The 18,496-nt window shown below is 38.6% G+C and overlaps 1 long non-coding RNA gene across 1 annotated transcript; it reads right to left on the reverse strand.

The window, feature by feature from the left end:
- Positions 1 to 13,442: 13,442 nt before the first annotated feature.
- On the reverse strand, positions 13,443 to 14,935 carry LOC129404423 (uncharacterized). The gene is made up of 2 exons (XR_008629854.1): positions 14,547 to 14,935; positions 13,443 to 13,804 (listed from the first exon to the last, which is right to left on the reverse strand). It is a non-coding gene; the product is annotated as an uncharacterized LOC129404423 (long non-coding RNA).
- Between the last annotated feature and the right edge of the window lie 3,561 nt (positions 14,936 to 18,496).

Genomic DNA, 18,496 nt, shown 5'->3' on the forward strand with positions numbered 1-18,496 from the left:
ACATGTGATTCTCCTTGACGGCTTATGGTCTTTCTGCCCATATTACAGTGACTCAAGACATTTAGTACCAGGCAAGCTGGTGTGTACATGTTGTGAAAGTGTTAACACTTCTGCAGCAAAACTACAGTGATTCAGTGAAAATGAGAGGAGATGCAATGAGATGATTCTTCATGAGACTGATGATAATGTTGACTTGTTTATGGACATATAATTAGCTTCAGTCTAAACTTTATCCACACATCCATGATAAACAGTTATTAAAAAAGAGAGTCGCAGATGAAGATTATTGAAATTACAGCATAGAGAAAAGATCTCAAGAGTTCTTTATCCAGAGGTTGAATAGAATCAAAAGCCATCATACAGGATCAAAACAGCTACGAGAGCAAAATAATTGTCCTGCTGGTCACACACCATGGAGAGTTTTTCAAATTTAAGTGGTGTGGCATCCTACAAATGACAACTACAAATAAAAGCAATATTGATACAGACTATCAATCTTTCCAAGAGAAAGGATTGATTTTTGTTGTTGTTGTTGTTGTTGAAGTCAAAGGTAAATCAGTGTGCCTACTTTGTGGCAATGCATTGGCAATAATGCAAAAAGTCAATCTGAAGCTATTAAAACCTTGAATCACAGCATACCAGACCCAATGAATTAGGAAACCAAACATATCTAGATAAAAAGAATGTTCTTCAGTAAAGTTTGTACTCACAAGACTATTTCACTAAGCATTATGATAGAAACAGTATTATTCAGACAATCTATGTAGTGAGCCAGTCATCTCAAAGAGCTGAGCACGCAGGTAGAGGAAAAGCTTTTAAAAGAGTGATGTGATGTCGGCACATATGCTGCCTGAGCCCATGTGCTGCTTGTGCCCATGTGGCTGAGCACATGTGGTGCCCCAGCACATGTGTCGCCCGCATCTCCCCCCCTTGAGATGTGTACTTTCATGCTTTCATGTCCAGTGCTAGGATGTGTGTAGAGCTTCCTCCACCCTTGGAGAAGCCCGCGTTCTCTCTTGAGAGTGTTACTCCTACTGTTTTTTCTTTTCCACTTATCCCTCCCTCCTTCCCTCAGAAACCTCTAAATAAAATCTGTTGCTTCACTGCTAAAAAAAAAAAAGAGTGATGTGATGTCTACTGAAGGTTTGTAGACACAAAGTAACTTGTATCAGAGTGTAGTTTTCTTTGGAGAAGCAGCCCTAATCAGATCACTAACTCAGTACACAATATCCAAAAGCATTGAAGGACTCTGCAAGGTATTTCTAATTTTTTCTCTCTGACTTATGACAAAACAGTAAACATTACAAGTTCTTTAAAAAAAGAAAAAAGGAAACTGAAAAATTTACTGGACACCCTTTATCTCACTACAAGAGGAGAGAATTAGTTTGAGAGACTTACCATTTAAAAACCTTGAAATATTAGGTTTTTTATTAGAGACAGAGTTACAGCCATGGTTGTATCTCAAAAAGGGTTAATTGCAAGAAAAAAACTGAATAGCCTCCATTTTGATCTAAGTGATTTAATTATGTGCCATTGCATTATATACCAAGAGAATCTCTGTGAACAGTTATTGTTTCTCAAAAACATGATGTCAGCAGTGGCATTATGTATAAATTTTGTGTAATGCAGAGGGTTTAATGCTGTCACTTTAAGGAATTTCTGCATGATCTTGACTTTGAGTTGGGTGGTCTTATACATCATTGTCAAGTGCAGTGGCTGAGTTTCAGAAACATGCTCATGACATTTTACAAACTGCAGGTTGAAATTAAGTAGTTCATGGAGAAGGTAAAACCTGGCAGGGAACTCAGTGATAGCAAATGACCATGTGATCTAGAGTTCATGGTGAATTCTACTAAGCAACTCTTGAAGCTGAACCTCAAGTTGTAGGACCACAGCCAATCACTCAGTTCCCTGCTTTCAAACGTGAGATCTCTTGAAGCTGAATTAAAGCTGTAGAAATCACAACTCAAAAGTAATAGCATGCATGTCCTTACTCTGAAAGAACAACGCCTTCTAAAACACTTAAATATGATGGTGAATGTTGGATATTAATTGAAGCATTTAATGAATGAGTCAAGGACAGAAAGAGTAAACAAATGGATCTGAACATCTTTACTACACCATTCAATGAGAAACCAGCTGATTTTCTTGATAAACCACAACATGAATTCATTTAGCTGTGAAATGATAATGCACTGAAAGCTAGGTTCAACAACCTCCCACTGCTTGAGTTATATAAAAGTTACATAATTAGTGATGTAATGTGAAAGAGATATGCATTGAAATATGTGTCATGTGCAACTGACTTACTGCTGTCAGAAATCCTTTCTGAAATCCCAGATTCTATTGCACTGACTACTGAAACAAACCCAGAAAATCAGATGTGAGCTGCAAAATCATCAACATCTGTTAACAACACACGACAGCAAAGAGAAGTATTTCCAACTGTTACATTTGGGGTGAGGTGAGATAATTGTTTGACCATATCCAGCTGACTGATTTTTTAATTGTTAATTTTATGTGGCCTGCAGATGATGCTGGGAATATCCAATGGCCCTTGGAAGAAAAGAAAGTTTTCCTACTCCAATTTATACAAGTAGAAGTGAAATATAGAGCTAAATCCTCAGATACATGCAAAGTTAATCTCTGACAAATTAGCTAGGTATATGAAGTGGAGAAAGAAAAGCTTCTTTAAAAATTGGTTGAGAGAAACTGGATAGACCACACAGAAATAAAAAAAAAATACTGGACCTCTATCTCACATCATACACGAAGGATAACTCAAAATAGATTGAAGGTCTCTATATTAACCAGAATTCATGAAATAATTGAAACAAACATAGGCAGAACTCTCTAGCATATGAGCTGCTGTGAATGATTTTATTTAAATGGCAAAGGCAATAAAATCAAAATCAGCAAAAAATGATCACATGAGATAAAAAGCTTCTCATGGCAAAATAATCTTGGATTGAAATTAAAGATATTCTTCCAGAATGGGATAAATTATTTCAAATACATTAATAAAAGTGCTAATATGCAAGATATAATGCACTCATGAAGCTCAACAATTAACAAAACTAAAACCCATCAATAAATGGGGTGAGAGGATGTACAGTTTCTCAAAAAGGACATCTGTATGGCCATTAGGTAGATGAGAGATGTTTGTCACTATCAGGGAAATGAAAATCAAAATGATAATGAAATAACATTTCACACTAATGATAATGGTAAATTTAAAAAGACTAGAAGCTCTCTGTGTTGATGAGGATATGGTGAACAAGGAACCCTCATTCTTGATTGTTGGGGATGTCCTCTGACTTATCCTCCTTAGGAAACAGTATAGAGACTTCTCACAAACTAAGAATAAGGTTTTCTTGGAGCAATGCCATAATTCAGTGGGTAGGGCACTTACCTTGCATGCAGCAGACCAAATTCTATCTGCAGCACCCCATAAGGTTCCCCAAGCCCTGCCAGGAGTGATCTTTGTGCACAGAGCCAGTGTCAGCCTTGAGCATCACCAGGTGTGGCCCAAAAACAAAAATAAGAAAAGAAAAATAGAGCTTTCATATGACCCAGCAATTCTACCTCTTGACATTTACTCCCCAAATAGAAAAGCACTACTTTTTCACACCTATGTGCATCGCAGTCCCAAGTACAATTGCCAAGATAATGAAACAGCCCAAATTTCCAAGAACAGATGATATAGTCAACAAAATACTACTCAGCTATCAGAAAAAAATTAAATCAGGGAATTGGCTACTACATGAACGGATATAACGAGTATCATGCTAAATGATGTTGGTCAAAAGGAGAAACATATAAAACACGGTAAAGGAAGAACTAATGAACAAAGGCAACAGAACATGAGAAATGGTCTACAGAACTGTTGTCACCTGGGAGATGGAGGTACTGATGATAGAGAGGTAAGCTCAGATAATAGTAGAGGTGTGCTCACTCTGGCAAAGGGTCTGGTATCAAAACATTTTCACATTTGAATATTTAGTATTGTAGGAGAGAGAAAAATGGTTGCAGCAAGAGCACCTCTCACTGTTCTGAACAGCGGGATGATGGGATCATAAAAATTTTTGCGTGAATGACTGTTATTGCTCTTTAAATAGTTTCTCTCAAAATGAATGTTTTAAGTGGAACCAAACTGGTGCCTGAGGTGGAGCGATGGTTGACCCTAGTGGGACCCGTGAAGATGGTAGTGGTGCCCACCAGTTCTCAGCTCTCCGGGCAGCCAGCCTTCGTGAGAGTAGAACTTCAGCATGAACGCGTGAGGCTCTTCTTGTCCAACCCAGCACTACCAGGGGGCATGGATCCTAGAGTTAGGGAGGCACCCAGATTCCACCACGGGTAGCTCAGTGCCACCAGGGAATCCTAGCCTCCATTTCTTCTCTGGATCAGCCCATGCCATCAGTGCCACCTGCAGTCTATTGTGGAGAAGAGTCTTCCTGAGCACCAACCTTCTGGAGACCAAGGATGGGGGTTTGTGCTTCTGAGCAGGTTCTGCCAGAGCGGTAGTCATTTCCCATCCAGAGCCTCTGTGCTGTGAATGGTAGAGCTCAGGGCATTGACCACTGTCACGGGGGCCTAGAGGGTGCAGCATCACTAGCAGATCAGTCTGGGCATGGAGGACAAGGGTAACATCAGCAAAGGTAACATCAGCCTTTGTGACACACCAAAATAACCACTTTGCCTCTGGCGAGACTCCAACTCAGGACCAAAATTTCTGATATATTAAACTGCCAAATGTGGTAGCCATGCCTCCAGACCACCTCTGTCTCAAACAAGCCCATTTATTGGCCAAGCTCCAAAGACCCATAAATAAATAAAAAGAGATAAAAAGCTACAGTTAATCTTGGACCCATGCAAGGCTGAACAGATCAGGCTAGATTGGAGGGGGGTGGGATTGCCTGATGCCCACCCAAGCAAAGCCATTGGCAGCTGCTTGCTCCCACAATCCAAATCACCACCATGCCCCCAACCGTACCCCAACATCTTTAGACAGACCTCACTGAGATATTAATCTGCTGAAAAATTTGATTATGTGGGTTTTGTGACAGAAATCTCCAGGCTTTCTAGAGGTTGGGATGGAATACCTCACACCACCTTCCAGTACCTTGGGAAGCCCTTACAGTCATGTTCACACCCCAAAGCTACCACCCAGTTAAAATAAAAGGCTATTCCAGATGTACTTTCCCAGTAAGAATCCTGAACACCCTGAGCAAACACGATAAATCTTGGCACCTGTATTGCAAGCCTTAATTCACAAAAGGAGAGAGAGAAAGTAGAAAGAGGCCTGACATAGAGGTAGTAGGAGGGAAACTGGGAACACTGATGGTAGGAAATGTACAATGGTGGAAGGGATGGATATTGGAACATTGTATGACTGAAACCCAATTATGAACAGCTTTGTAGTGGTCTATCTCATAGATAGATAGATAGATATAACCGAGAGTATCCTGCCCACGTGGCAGAGTCTAGGAAGCTACCCATGGTGTATTCAATATGCCAAACACAGTAACAAATTTCACAATGCAGACATTATTGGTGCCTGCTCGAGCAAATCAATGAACAATGGGACGACAGTGCTACAGACAGTGCTACATATATATATATATATATATATATATATACACACATATATATGCATATATATACATATATATTCTATATATAGAGAGTATTGTAATAGCATTCTCTCAAACATTAAAAAAAATTAACTGAAGTAGATGCTAAGCTTTCAGTCCCACAGTCTGGCTGAATACCCCTAGGTGTGCTCCAGACAATCTGAACATGTTTTGGGAGACCCATCAGCCCCCTAAGGTTGGTTTCAAAAATTTGAAATCTAGACTATTTTATATAGGACATATACTAGTGATAATATTCTACATGTGTGCTTGTTACATCTAATATTAGCAGGAAATTATTTATATTTATTACAACTCATTTAAAAAGTATACAGAACATAAAGACAGACATCTTCAAAGTGGAAAGGGGGATTTAAATGTCATGATTAACTAAGCACATCCACTTCTTCCACAACACTGTGATTTTCTTTGTAACTACTGGAACCAATAATATTATATATAAAAATAAAGACGCTTCTTTGAAATATTAAGATATAAATTAAAATAAAACAAAAACAATGGTATATTCAAATGGTTCTCTTCAAAATATTACTGGCAAAAAAAGTCACACCATCTCTAAAATAACTATTTTTTTTAATTTTCTTTTTTTAAATTCATTTTATTCTTTAATTAGTGAATCACCATGAGGGTACATATACAGATTCACACGTTAGAACTTGTTTTTCTACAAATTCATACAATGTTCACAAACACATCCCTCCACCAGTGCCCATTCTTTATCACCAATAAACCCATTATCCCTCCCCAACCAATCCCATCTCCCCCCCACACACACCACCCTGCTTCTGTGGCAGGGTACTCCCTTTTGATATCTCTCTCTCTGATTGGGTGTTGTGGTTTGCAATAGGGGTATTGAGTGGCCATTGTGTTCAGTCTCTAGTCTACTTTCAGCACACATCTCCCTTCCCGGGAGGGATCTCCAACCACATTTTACTTGGTGTTCCCTTCTCTATCTGAGCTGCCTTTTTCTCCAGCATGTGAGACCAGCTTCTAAGCCATGGAGTCAACCTCCTCATACTTATTTCTACTATTCTTGGGTGTTAGTCTCCTACTCTGTTATTTTATATTCCACAGGTGAGTGTGATCTTTCTATGTCTGTCTCTCTCTTTCTGACTCATTTCACTTAGCATGATACTTTCCATGTTGATCCACTTATATGCAAATTTCATGATTTCATTTTTTTCTAACAGCTGCATAGTATTCCATTGTATAGATGTACCAAAGTTTCTTCAACCAGTCATCTGTTCTAGGGCACTCGAATTTTTTTCCAGATTCTGGCTATTGTAAACAGTGCTGCGATGAACATATAAGTGCAGATGTAGTTTCGACTATACTTTTTGGCTTCTCTGGGATATATTCCAAGCAGTGGTATTGCTGGGTCAAATGGGAGCTCAATTTCTAATTTTTTGAGAAGTGTCCATACTGTTTTCCCAAAGGGCTCAACTAGTCGGCATTCCCACCAGCAGTGTATGAGTGTCCCTTTCTCCCCACATCCTCTCCGACAGCAGTTGATTTTGTTCTTTTGGATGTGTGCCAGTCTCTGTGGTGTGAGGTGGCATCTCATGGTTGTTTTGATCTACATCTCCCTGATGATTAGTGATGTAGATCACTTTTTCATGTGCCTTTTGGCCATTCGTATCTCTCCCTTGGGAAAGTTTCTGTTCATTTCTTCGCCCCATTTTCTGATGGGTTTGGATGTTTTCTTCATGTAGAGTTCAACCAGTGTTTTATATGCCCCTCAATCCCTTATCTGATGGGTATTGGGTAAATATCCTTTCCCATTCTGTAGATTGTCTTTTTATTCTGGTCACTGTATCTTTTGTGCTGCAGAAGCTTTTTAGTTTAATGTGGTCCCATTTGTTGATCTCTGTTTCCACTTGGTTGGCCAGTTGCATGTCATCTTTGAAGATACCTTTATCTTCAATATCGTGGAGGGTTTTGCCAACCTTGTCTTCAATGTACCTTATGGTTTGTGGTCTGATGTTGAGGTTTTTAATCCATTTTGATCTGACTTTTGTGCATGGTGTCAGGTCGCGGTCTAAGCCCATTCTTTTGCATGTGGTTGTCCAGTTATGCCATCACCATTTGTTAAAGAGGCTTTCCTTGCTCCACTTCACATCTCTTGCTCTCTTATCAAAGATTAAATGATTATACATTTGGGGTTGTGTGTAGGGATATTCCACCGTGTTCCATTGGTCTGCAGCTCTGCCTTTGTTCCAGTACCATGCTGTTTTAATTGTTACCGCTTTGTCGTAAAGTTTGAGGTTGGGGAGAGTGATGCCTCCCATTGTCTTTTCCCCAAGAATTGTTTTAGCTATCCGTGGGTGTTTGTTGTTTCATACGAATTGTAGGATTGCTTGATCTGTTTCTTTGAAGAATGTCATGTGTATCCTTATAGGGATCACGTTGAATCTGTATAGTGCTATGGGGAGTATTGCCATTTTGACAATATTGATTCTCCCTATCCATGAGCAGGGTATATGTTTCCATTTCCTCATGTCCTCTTTTATTCCATGGAGTTGCGTTTTATAGTTTTCTTTGTATAGATCTTTTACTTCCCTGGTTAAGCTGATTCCGAGGTACTTGATTTTCTGTGGCATGATTGTGAATGGGATTGCTTTTTTCATGTCCCTTTCCTCTGCCTCATTGTTTGTATATAGGAAGGCCATGGATTTTTGGGTATTGATTTTGTAGCCTGCAACTTTACTGTATAAGTCTATTGTTTCTAAGAGTTTCTTAGTAGAGGCTTTAGACTTCTCTAGATATAGTATCATATCATCTGCAAATAGTGAGATTTTGATTTTGATATTCCTTTCCTATCTGGATGCCCTTAATATCTTTTTCTTGTCTAACAGCTATTGCAAGTACTTACAGTACTATACTGAAGAGAAGTGGTGAGAGTGGGCATCTTTGTCTTGTGCCTGATCTTAGAGGAAAGGCCCTTAGTTTTTCCCCATTGATGATAATGCTTGCCGTAGGCTTGTGGTAGGTGGCTTCGACTATCTTGAGGAAAGTTCCTGCAAAACCCATTTTGGTGAGGGTTTTCATCATGACGGATGTTGGATCTTGTCAAATGCTTTCTCTGCATCTATTGATATTATCATATGTTTTTTATCTTTACTTTTGTAAAATATTTTTCAACAAAATGAAAAGCAGAGGAAAGAAAAGATGAACACTCATAGTATGCATAAATGTGATGGAACTAGAGGGCATCATATTAAATAAAATAAATTAGAAGGAGAAAGAAAAACACTGAGTTAACTTACTCATCTGTGGTGTATAGAGAAAACAAATTTACTTTCTTGAAGAAAATGGAATGCGGGGCTGAAGCAATAGCACAGTGGGTAGGGCGTTTGCCTTGCATGCGGCCGACCCGGGTTCGATTCCCAGCATTCCCATATGGTCCCCTGAGCACCGCCAGGGGTAATTCCTGAGTGCAGAGCCAGGAGCAACCCCTGTGCATCGCCGGGTGTGACCCAAAAAGCAAAAAAAAAAAATCACCGAAGAAAATGGAATGCAACTTTAGAATATATATTGTTGTTATGGGAAGGGGCCCCAACGTGAAGATAGTACAAAACATGAAATTAAGATCAAGTTGAATATGCAAAGCGTCGTTTGCTTCTGTTCAAAGCCTTTGTTTACTCAAAAGGTAACATTCAGTGAAGATACTTTATTTTCAGTCTTATGAAAACTAAATAAATTCATGTGGATATGCATTTTATATCTTAATTGCAGATTAAAGTAAAGATTATACTATTTCAAATTCAGTTTGATTCCAATGACTCACTGTGGGAAATGGCACACCATATCATTGTTGAATTTCCTAAAGAATATTTCTCTAAATAAAATATAATGATGGATATAGATAACTGATGGCAAATTAACAACTTGTTTCTTTTTAAATCAGTGAATAGATTCTTTAAAGATAATCTTCTAAGAATACAAAATATTACCTGAGTGTTGTAACTTCAATGGGGTAGCATCAATTACACAATACTACTGAGCAGGTTATGTATCAAGAAATTGTTTCAGATGTTAAAAATGAAAGAGGTAATTAAGCAGATTAGGTCACTGTGATCCCGCTGCTCATCGATTTGTTCGAGTGGGCACAGGTAACGTCTCTCATTGAGAGACTTATTGTTACTGTTTTTGGCATACCCAATACACACAGGTAGCTTGCCAGGCTCTGCCACGTGGGCTCAATACTCTTGTTAGCTTGCCGGGCTCTCCAAGAGGAGTGGAGGAATCAAACTTGGGTCAGCTGCGTGAAAGGCGAAAGCCCAACCGCTGTGCTATCTCTCCAAACTGGAATTTTGTGAAAAGTTGTTCGCCAGTTGTTCCCTTAAGAAAAGCAAAGTTGATCATAGAGAAAAAGCACTGATGTGAAAACAACTGATTTGCCTGACATTTAGTATTGAAAAGCAAAATTAACAATAATCTATTTAAGAAGTATTTTCTCCATAAATTGGAACTGTCAAATACTTTTTAGTATTCAATATATTTGCAAGAAGTTTGTTTGTTATTTTTAAGCACACCCAGAGTTGCTCAAGACTTAATTCTGGCATCATGCTATGCTCAGGGATAACTCCTGACATTGCTCAGGAGAAGTACTAGTTGCCAGGGATCACACCAGGGTTAACTGCATGTAAGGTGAGCTCTTCACCCTTATGCAAGAAATTTTAACAAATTGTATTCCAAAAAGATTAATTTTTTTATATTGTAGGAGGAGAGTTATTTATTCAGCCATTGATTAAGCTGATTGAATTGGGCATAAACTCCACATAACTTTTTCTTTTTTATTCAGAAAGTTAATTTTATTTTATTATTTCATTATTAATTTCCCCCACGCCTTTTCTTTAATTCATGGTGAGATACCACTACAAAGCTTTCATGTTTGGGCTTTGGTAATACAATCATCAAACACCCATCCCTTCACCAGTGCATATTTTCCACCACAAAAATCCTCAGTATTCCCCTCCACCCCGTTCCAACTCTTCTCCTGCCTGTGTGGCAGATGATTTACCCCATACTGTCTCTACTTTGTTTACATTTGATCATTTAATTTTCTACACCAGTCTCACAACCATTCAAACCTGACAAAAAGGCAATGCTAGACGACTTGTTTTGTATTGCTTGTTATGGACAGAATATATTGTCTAGGAGATTCTGTGTTGTTCTCTTCCAGGAGCTTTAGTTTATAGTCTCTGAGTCTTGGCCATTGATGAGATTACACAGTGCCAGGGCAGTTTGTGGGTGTGGCTGCCAAGCTACTGGAAAACTGGGAACCTGGGGGAAGGAAGCCCAGTCCAGATCCAAGCAGGCCTGGAGATCTCAGTCATGGGGTCCTTCCCTAACTGTATCTTTTTATCTCTTTCAAGATTTATGGGTCTCTGTAATATGGCCAATAAGTGAGTTTATATAGCTGAGCCGGAGGTGGTTCTTGGGTGTGGCTACCACATACCTAACGTTTGGCCGTTTAATTTCTTGGTAAATTGGCCTCAAGTTGTTGGAGTCTGGCCAAAGGCACAGTAGCAATTTTGGGGTATCTGGAAGTCTGAAGGCACCATCAGACTGCTGATGCACTTGCCTCACACGTACAGAGTGACCTGCTGGCAGCACCATACCCCCAAACTTGGAAATTTTGACTAGACAATTTTATCTTCAAAAAAAAAAAAGAATTTGTAAAAGTATTAGTAAAATGAACTACTAGTACATATAATGTATAACTTCTGTATTTTGAATATAATTTCTTCATTATAATTTTGTGACCATTAATCATAAAGGCATATGATCTACTTTTATTATTTATAAAATGAACCACCAGAATATATAATTAATCTATAAATACACCATGTGTAATTAACTTTTAGTAAGGCCAAAATGATGTGAGACAGTAAATTACAACATTAGAAATTTTCACATAAGTAAAATTTGGTAAGAATTAAAAAAGGGGGGCTGGAGCAATAGCACAGTGGGTAGGGCGTTTGCCTTGCACGCGGCCGACCCAGGTTCGATTCCCAGCATCCCATATGGTCCCCTGAGCACGGCCAGGGGTAATTCCTGAGTGCAGAGCCAGGAGTAACCCCTGTGCATCGCCAGGTGTGACCCAAAAAGAAAAAAAAAAAGAAGAATTAAAAAAGGGAAATGGACCAGAGACATGGTACATGTTGACTGCAGAAAGAGTTACTGCACGGAATGTGACAGATCTGGGTTCAATGCCCAGCACACCATATAGCTCCCAGAATTCTCCAGGAGTGGCTTTGAGTGTAGAGCTGAAGAAGGCTTGAGTTGATTCTGGTGTGTCCCAAAATCAAAGTATTTTTAAAAAAATAAAGGAGGGGGATAACAATGTTTACCTTGAGATGATTAAGTAAAAAATGCTGATATGTCCTGTATTGCAATCAATAACACCCAAAAGGAGAGAGTAAAAGGGAATGGGCCTACCACAGAGGCAGGGTTGAGAAGGGATTGGGGTGGAGGGAGGGATACTGGGAACATTGATTTGGAGAATGGGCACTGGTGGAGGGATGGGTGCTCGATCATTGTATGACTAAAATGTAATAATTAATAATTTGTAAGACTGTAACTGTATCTCATAGTGATTTAATAAAAAAATTTAAAAATGTTGAATTGTATAATGATCATAGGAGGCTGTATGGCACAGAAAACTTAACAATATGAACTAATGGGAAAGCAACCTTACTCTGTACCAACATTTATTCCCTCTTTTATGAAAAAGAAGAAAAAAAATTAAACCTTGAGAATATGGTTCAACAATATGTGAGTAGAATGTAATATAAGAAATCAAGAAACTATAAGAACTCTGATACTTTATGTTGATTTAATTTTCCTGATCTATAAAAACTGCATCATAGTATACTTAAAGCATAACATTTCTTACAAAAGGCGGTTTCAATGATTTTTTTTAAAGTCTTGAAAATTTTATGACAGGACAATAATATGGGATTGCAGATATCGACTTCATTTTTAAAGGGAGAAAGAACTAATTTTCAGAAGTTATAGGTTGATTATTTATTGATCCCTGCAAAAATTATGGAATGTTATTGTGCAGTTGGTTAGTGAATACTGAAAAAAAAACAAAAGGGCAATGTAAAAGGAGCCAACTTGGGGCCATAGTGCTAGCATAGGGATTGGGGTGCACTTCTTCTATACAGCTGGCCAATTCCCAGCAGCACATGACCCACGTAGCATCAGTGGATACAGCTCTGGAGCCCTTAAGCACTGCTAGACCTGAAAAATCCCCCAAAGCTCATGGCCCAACAGCACTCTATCCTTGGACACCTCAATTGATCTGCTGGACTGATCGAGACTCTCTAGGACACGCTAGGGGACCCACTGTTTGGGGGTTGTTCCCAGAGAAGAATATCGTATAATGAGTGATTCTTATTCTTCTTACTACTTTCAAGTATTTGACATAATATGGCCATTTCTAGGGAGAGGAAGTTTAAGTTTGGTTCCTTGGGTTAAACAGCTGTATTTAGCAACTCTGATGCATACCAATTAATGAACTAACCAACAAATATTAATCAGGTGCTATCCGAATGTTACCATTTAATGGCATAGCAGATAAAATCTTTGCTTTCTAGAAATTCGCATTCTAAGCTGGGTAAAACTCTTTCTGTATATGCACTTGGATACTATATTTGATCTATTTTTCCACTGACTCCAATAAGCAAATGTCACTGATCATTGAATAATCAGTCTGAATGCTATAACCCCCAAGTAAAGATAATACCAACAAAAAGAACAAATATCACACAATGTGCATCCTTTAATATTTCTTTTACTGATAAAAAATAATCACACACTTAATGTGCATCAAGTGCAATTCTCTAACATGCCCCTCTTTCACATGAGTCTTAGATCTGAGCGAGTTCAATAATTTCTTTGACATATCTAATAAAGTCAGATATGATGCTGTGTCTGTTTCCAGAATTAGGTCCGAGATATTGTCAGATTTATTTTCCTATTTGTTGGGCACCGACACAAGGAAGACAGCTGCAATGTTGTATGGAAGATCAAGCAGCCCTTTGGATATGACTATGAGAAGAGCTTTTAACACAATCAATGAGTAAGCTATCCTGAAGTGGATTCTCCAGATGTTTTTATTTCTGTCTATTCCAAGTCCCCTGGAAAGGTTAGAGACATGACTTTTCACCAAAAGAATTCTCACCGGAATTCTGGTTTATAAAATACCTATATTTTATGATTATTATTATTATAGGCATTTAAAAAGTTTAATTATATCAAAGTATTATGAATGACAATCATTTCAATTTAATTGAGATACATGAATATTCACCAATGGATTATTTTATCCAGCCCAATAATATTTGCAATGTTGAAACATTTACATTTTAATTTATTTCTATTGAAATGTCTTTTCACTATTTATTCTTTTTTTAAATTTTATTTTATTGAATCACCATGTGGAAAATTACAATACTTTCAGGCTTAAGTCTTAGTCATACAATGCTGAAACAACCATCCCTTCACCAGTGCCCATATCCCACCACCGAAAAAAAAAAAACCACGTACGCCTCCCATCCCGCCCACCCCTGCATCCCCCCCTTGTAACTGATAAATTTCACTTTACTTTCTATTTACTTTGGTTTACATTCAATATTTCAACACAATCCTCACCATTATTGTTAGGAGCACCCCACTAGAGTCAGACCTGTTGTGAAGGGAAATGAAGCCTACTGCGGCCGCGCAGTTTTGGATTTCTGTACTTTAACAACTAAGTCCAGGGAGATTTCTTCTGGATATTGGATCATAGCAAGCTTGTAAACCCCATCTGTGGCCGTCATAATATGGCGGTCCCCACGCCCTTCATCCCCGGGAAGGGACAGGTGAGAGAGAGAGAAATACCTTTCCCCTCCTGGGCGGGCATGGGATTGCGGCTTGGTTCTCAGGCTGGAGACATTCTGCAAGTAGCTGCCCATGTTGAATTTGGTTCAGCTGGGTCTGGATTCACACTCGTGCAGCTGCGGAGGGGCCGGGGGTCACATCTCAGCAGCAGCAGGAGGGGCCGGTGCCTCCCCTTTATTCTTTTTTTATTAATTTATTCTTTTATTGAATCACCATGTGGAAAGTTACAAAGCTTTCAGGTTTAAGTCTCAGTCATACAATGCTCGAACACCCATCCCTTCACCAGTGCACATATTCCACCACCAAGAATCACAGTATACCTCCCCCTCCCCCCACCTCCCTAGCCCCCTACCCCGCCTGTGTAACTGATAAATTTCACTTTACTTTCACTTTACTTTGATTACATTCAATATTTCAACAAAAAACTCACTATTATTGTTTGGAGTTTCTCCCTCCTAAAGTCGGACCTGCTGAAAAGGAAGCATATGATAATTTGTTTTCCATTGCTGAGAATGAAGATATATGAGGTTGAGTGGCCACATTAGCAGCCGCACAGTTTTGGATTTCTGTATTTTTGTATTTAAAAACTAAGTCCAAAGAAATATCTGCCAGAAATTGCATCATTGCAAGCTTGTACCTCTCAGCTACTTTATATTCCACATATGAGTGCAATATTTCTATGTCTGTCTCTTTCTTTCTGACTCATTTCACTCAGCATGATGCTTTCCATGTTGATCTACTTATATGCAAATTTCATGACTTCATGTTTTCTGACAGTTACATAGTATTCCATTGTGTAGATGTACCAGAGTTTCTAGTCCAGCCATTTTGGAAAACAATATGGACAATTATCAAAAATTTAGAAATTGAGCTTCCATTTGACCCAGGAATACCACTCCTGGGAATATATCCCTGAGAGGCAAAAAGGTATAGTAGAGATGACATCTGCATTTCTATGTTCATTGCAGCACTGTTTACACACAATAGCCACAATCTGGAATGCCCAAAAACAGTTCACTATTTATTCTTATCTTCATCTCTACTAATGCAACTATTTCCTCTTGTTATCAAATCATTTCTTGTTTCCTCAAATAGTTGTTAACTTACTCAAATTGCACCTTATATTTGTGATATTATACTATACTGCCAAGCATATAAATCTGAATGAGTTCATTAATTTACAGCTTCTTAATAAATATAGCCTTAAAAACAAAATACCCGGGGCTGGAGCGATAGCACAGCGGGTAGGGCGTTTGCCTTGCACGCGGCCGACCCGGGTTCGAATCCCAGCATCCCATATGGTCCCCTGAGCACGGCCAGGGGTAATTCCTGAGTGCAGAGCCAGGAGTAACCCCTGTGCATCACCAGGTGTGACCCAAAAAGCAAAAAAAAAAAATACGCACTGATTTGCATTCTAATTCTTAGCAACTTCATCCATTACGATTGGTTCTGTCATTAATGTCATTTCCCTCACCTTGATTTTTTTTCTTGAATGTGGTATGCTTTCTTCTACCTCAAGCAGTTGTTCTTCTCAAAGTGGTTAATATTCTCTTCTTCTGGTGCCAGAATAGTGCAGTGACTCAGTCCGCCTGCCTTTCAAGCATATGGCCATGCGTTCAAGTCCTTGGTGTCCCGCATGCACAAGCAGAACCCTAGAAGTGCTGCACTGGTTTCCGACAGCACTGCTGTCTGTAATTCTGAATGCTGCAAGTGACTTCTGGCCAGATCACAACCAGATTTGTAAGTACCATAAAAATGGTGCACCTCTTGGTAAACATAACTACAAAGATGTGCTTAGGCAATGGCTAATAACTCTAATTTTTAAATTTTTTTTTTATTTTTTGCTTTTGGGATCCCACCCGCTATGCACAGAGGTTACTCCTGGCTTTACACTCAGGAATTACCCATGGTGGTGCTTGGGGGACCATATAGGATGCTGGGAATTGAACCTTGGTTGGCTGCATGCGAGGCAAACGTCCTACCCGATGAACTATTGTTCCAGCCCCATAACTCTGACTCCTAATGAACATAGGTATAAGCACTGAAGCAAAGCCCAGAAAAACTATAAACAAAACATATATCTGGCAACTAAAAATGCAACCCACAGTAAGCAGAGTGCAAGACAACACTCATACACTCAACTTGTATTGCAACAATATCATCAACAACAAACAAAAGTGTGTAGGAGAAAGGGTAATAAATCATAATTATTTATTGCTTTTCTTCAAATCTCTAATCACATGTAACTTCTGGTAAATATTCTGTTTTAAAAAACAATGTCATAAATACATACCCCATCCCTACCAAAAGTTCCATATCACTTGTAACATCCTATCTTTTCCCTCTAAGACTGGATACAATTGCGGTTTATTCTGTAGTGGCTACTAGCAATCTAACAGAAATGGAGGAAAGTTTGGCTACCCCTTTTCTAGAGAGCCTATAGTTTTTCATAGTCATTATTTATTAAATGTATTAGTAATTAATTTATTCAGAGTTATGCCTTATTACCTTTACATGTAACCATGAAGATATTCATCTTAAAAACTACAGAGTTTTGTCAAGTAAAAGCTGAGTAAATGTTTTTATTTGACTGAAAAAGTAGATTCCTTGTATATAAACTACAAAATTAGGAATATTTTTAAAAAATATGTCATAAAAAGTGTGACAAACTGAGATATATTCAGCTGAAAGCAGTTATAAAGATGGACAGTTTGGAGAATATGTTACTTGAGGAACAATTTCAGGATCAGGAAAGAAAGTGCTCAAAAGAAAGAACTCTAGATACATGTGATACATATATTAAAATAATATATACTCCAATGGGATATAGCTAATAAATATATGGCATTTATCATGATTCAAATATCTGTTAAACACATAGTGATGTGATTAAGTTAGGCAAGAGTATGTAATGATGAAATTTACTGCCTGGTAAGAGAAAGTCAGTAACAGTTAAATATTAAGACAGATTCAAGAAAGTGTATGAGGTTTAAGGTACATGCCATGCTTGTGGACCACTCCATCCCAGCTCAATCTCTATCACCACAAGTTACCCCCCAAAAAACATCAGGTACAGCCTGGGAGGGCTCTGAGCATCTCTCAGTTGTCCAGATCATCCCTGAAACTTTGGGACAAGAACAGCAGTTCATCCTCTCGTCATTACACTGAACCGATGCCACTGGCCCAGAATCACTGGGAGGGGCCTCCAGGCTCCTGAGCACCTCTTGGGTATCCCACCCCAAATTAAATAAAACTCAATGTATACTACAAAACAGCCTTATAAGGACAGAGTACCAGATATTGTATAGTCTTAAAGAAATCCTCTTGAAAATATGATTTTTAAGATGAAATCTGAGGGACAAAAAAGGGCTAACCATTGAAAGTTATCTAATGGAGACACTTGTCCAACCCCTATGTAGAAAATCTCTAAAGAGGAAACATACTTGGTATCTCTGAGACCCAGAAATGTGACTGTGGTTTGGACATGAGGATAAGAGGTAAACAGGAATGAGGTGTTGTTTGGCATGCCTTATAAACACTGTACCTGGTTTGATTTCTGGTATCACACAGCATATAATATCCACTTGTATGACCCTGGTGGCCTGAGATTTACTGAAGTTACTCTAGTAGTCCCTGGCTTTGCAGACGAGGGAAAGGTTGAACCCATGGGTTGTAGCACAGATCTGCCAGGCCCAGATGGCTAAACATCACCAGTAGTGGCTTTGGGGTACCCTGAGCACCACCAGATGTTGTCCTTCCAAAAAGATGAAAAATTAACTGTGTGTTGTGATTAATGACTGGCACAGAGAATTATTTTATAGTGATTCAAGCACTGAACCAGTATGTGACAGTATAAAGATGATAGCATATATTTAGTAAACTTATATATAATAGACAAGAATAATTGACAAGAACATGGTTTCATAATAAATTGATTTTTAACAGCACAC

This window comes from Sorex araneus, chromosome 4 (genome assembly GCF_027595985.1).
Source record: "Sorex araneus isolate mSorAra2 chromosome 4, mSorAra2.pri, whole genome shotgun sequence".
NCBI lineage: Eukaryota > Metazoa > Chordata > Mammalia > Eulipotyphla > Soricidae > Sorex > Sorex araneus.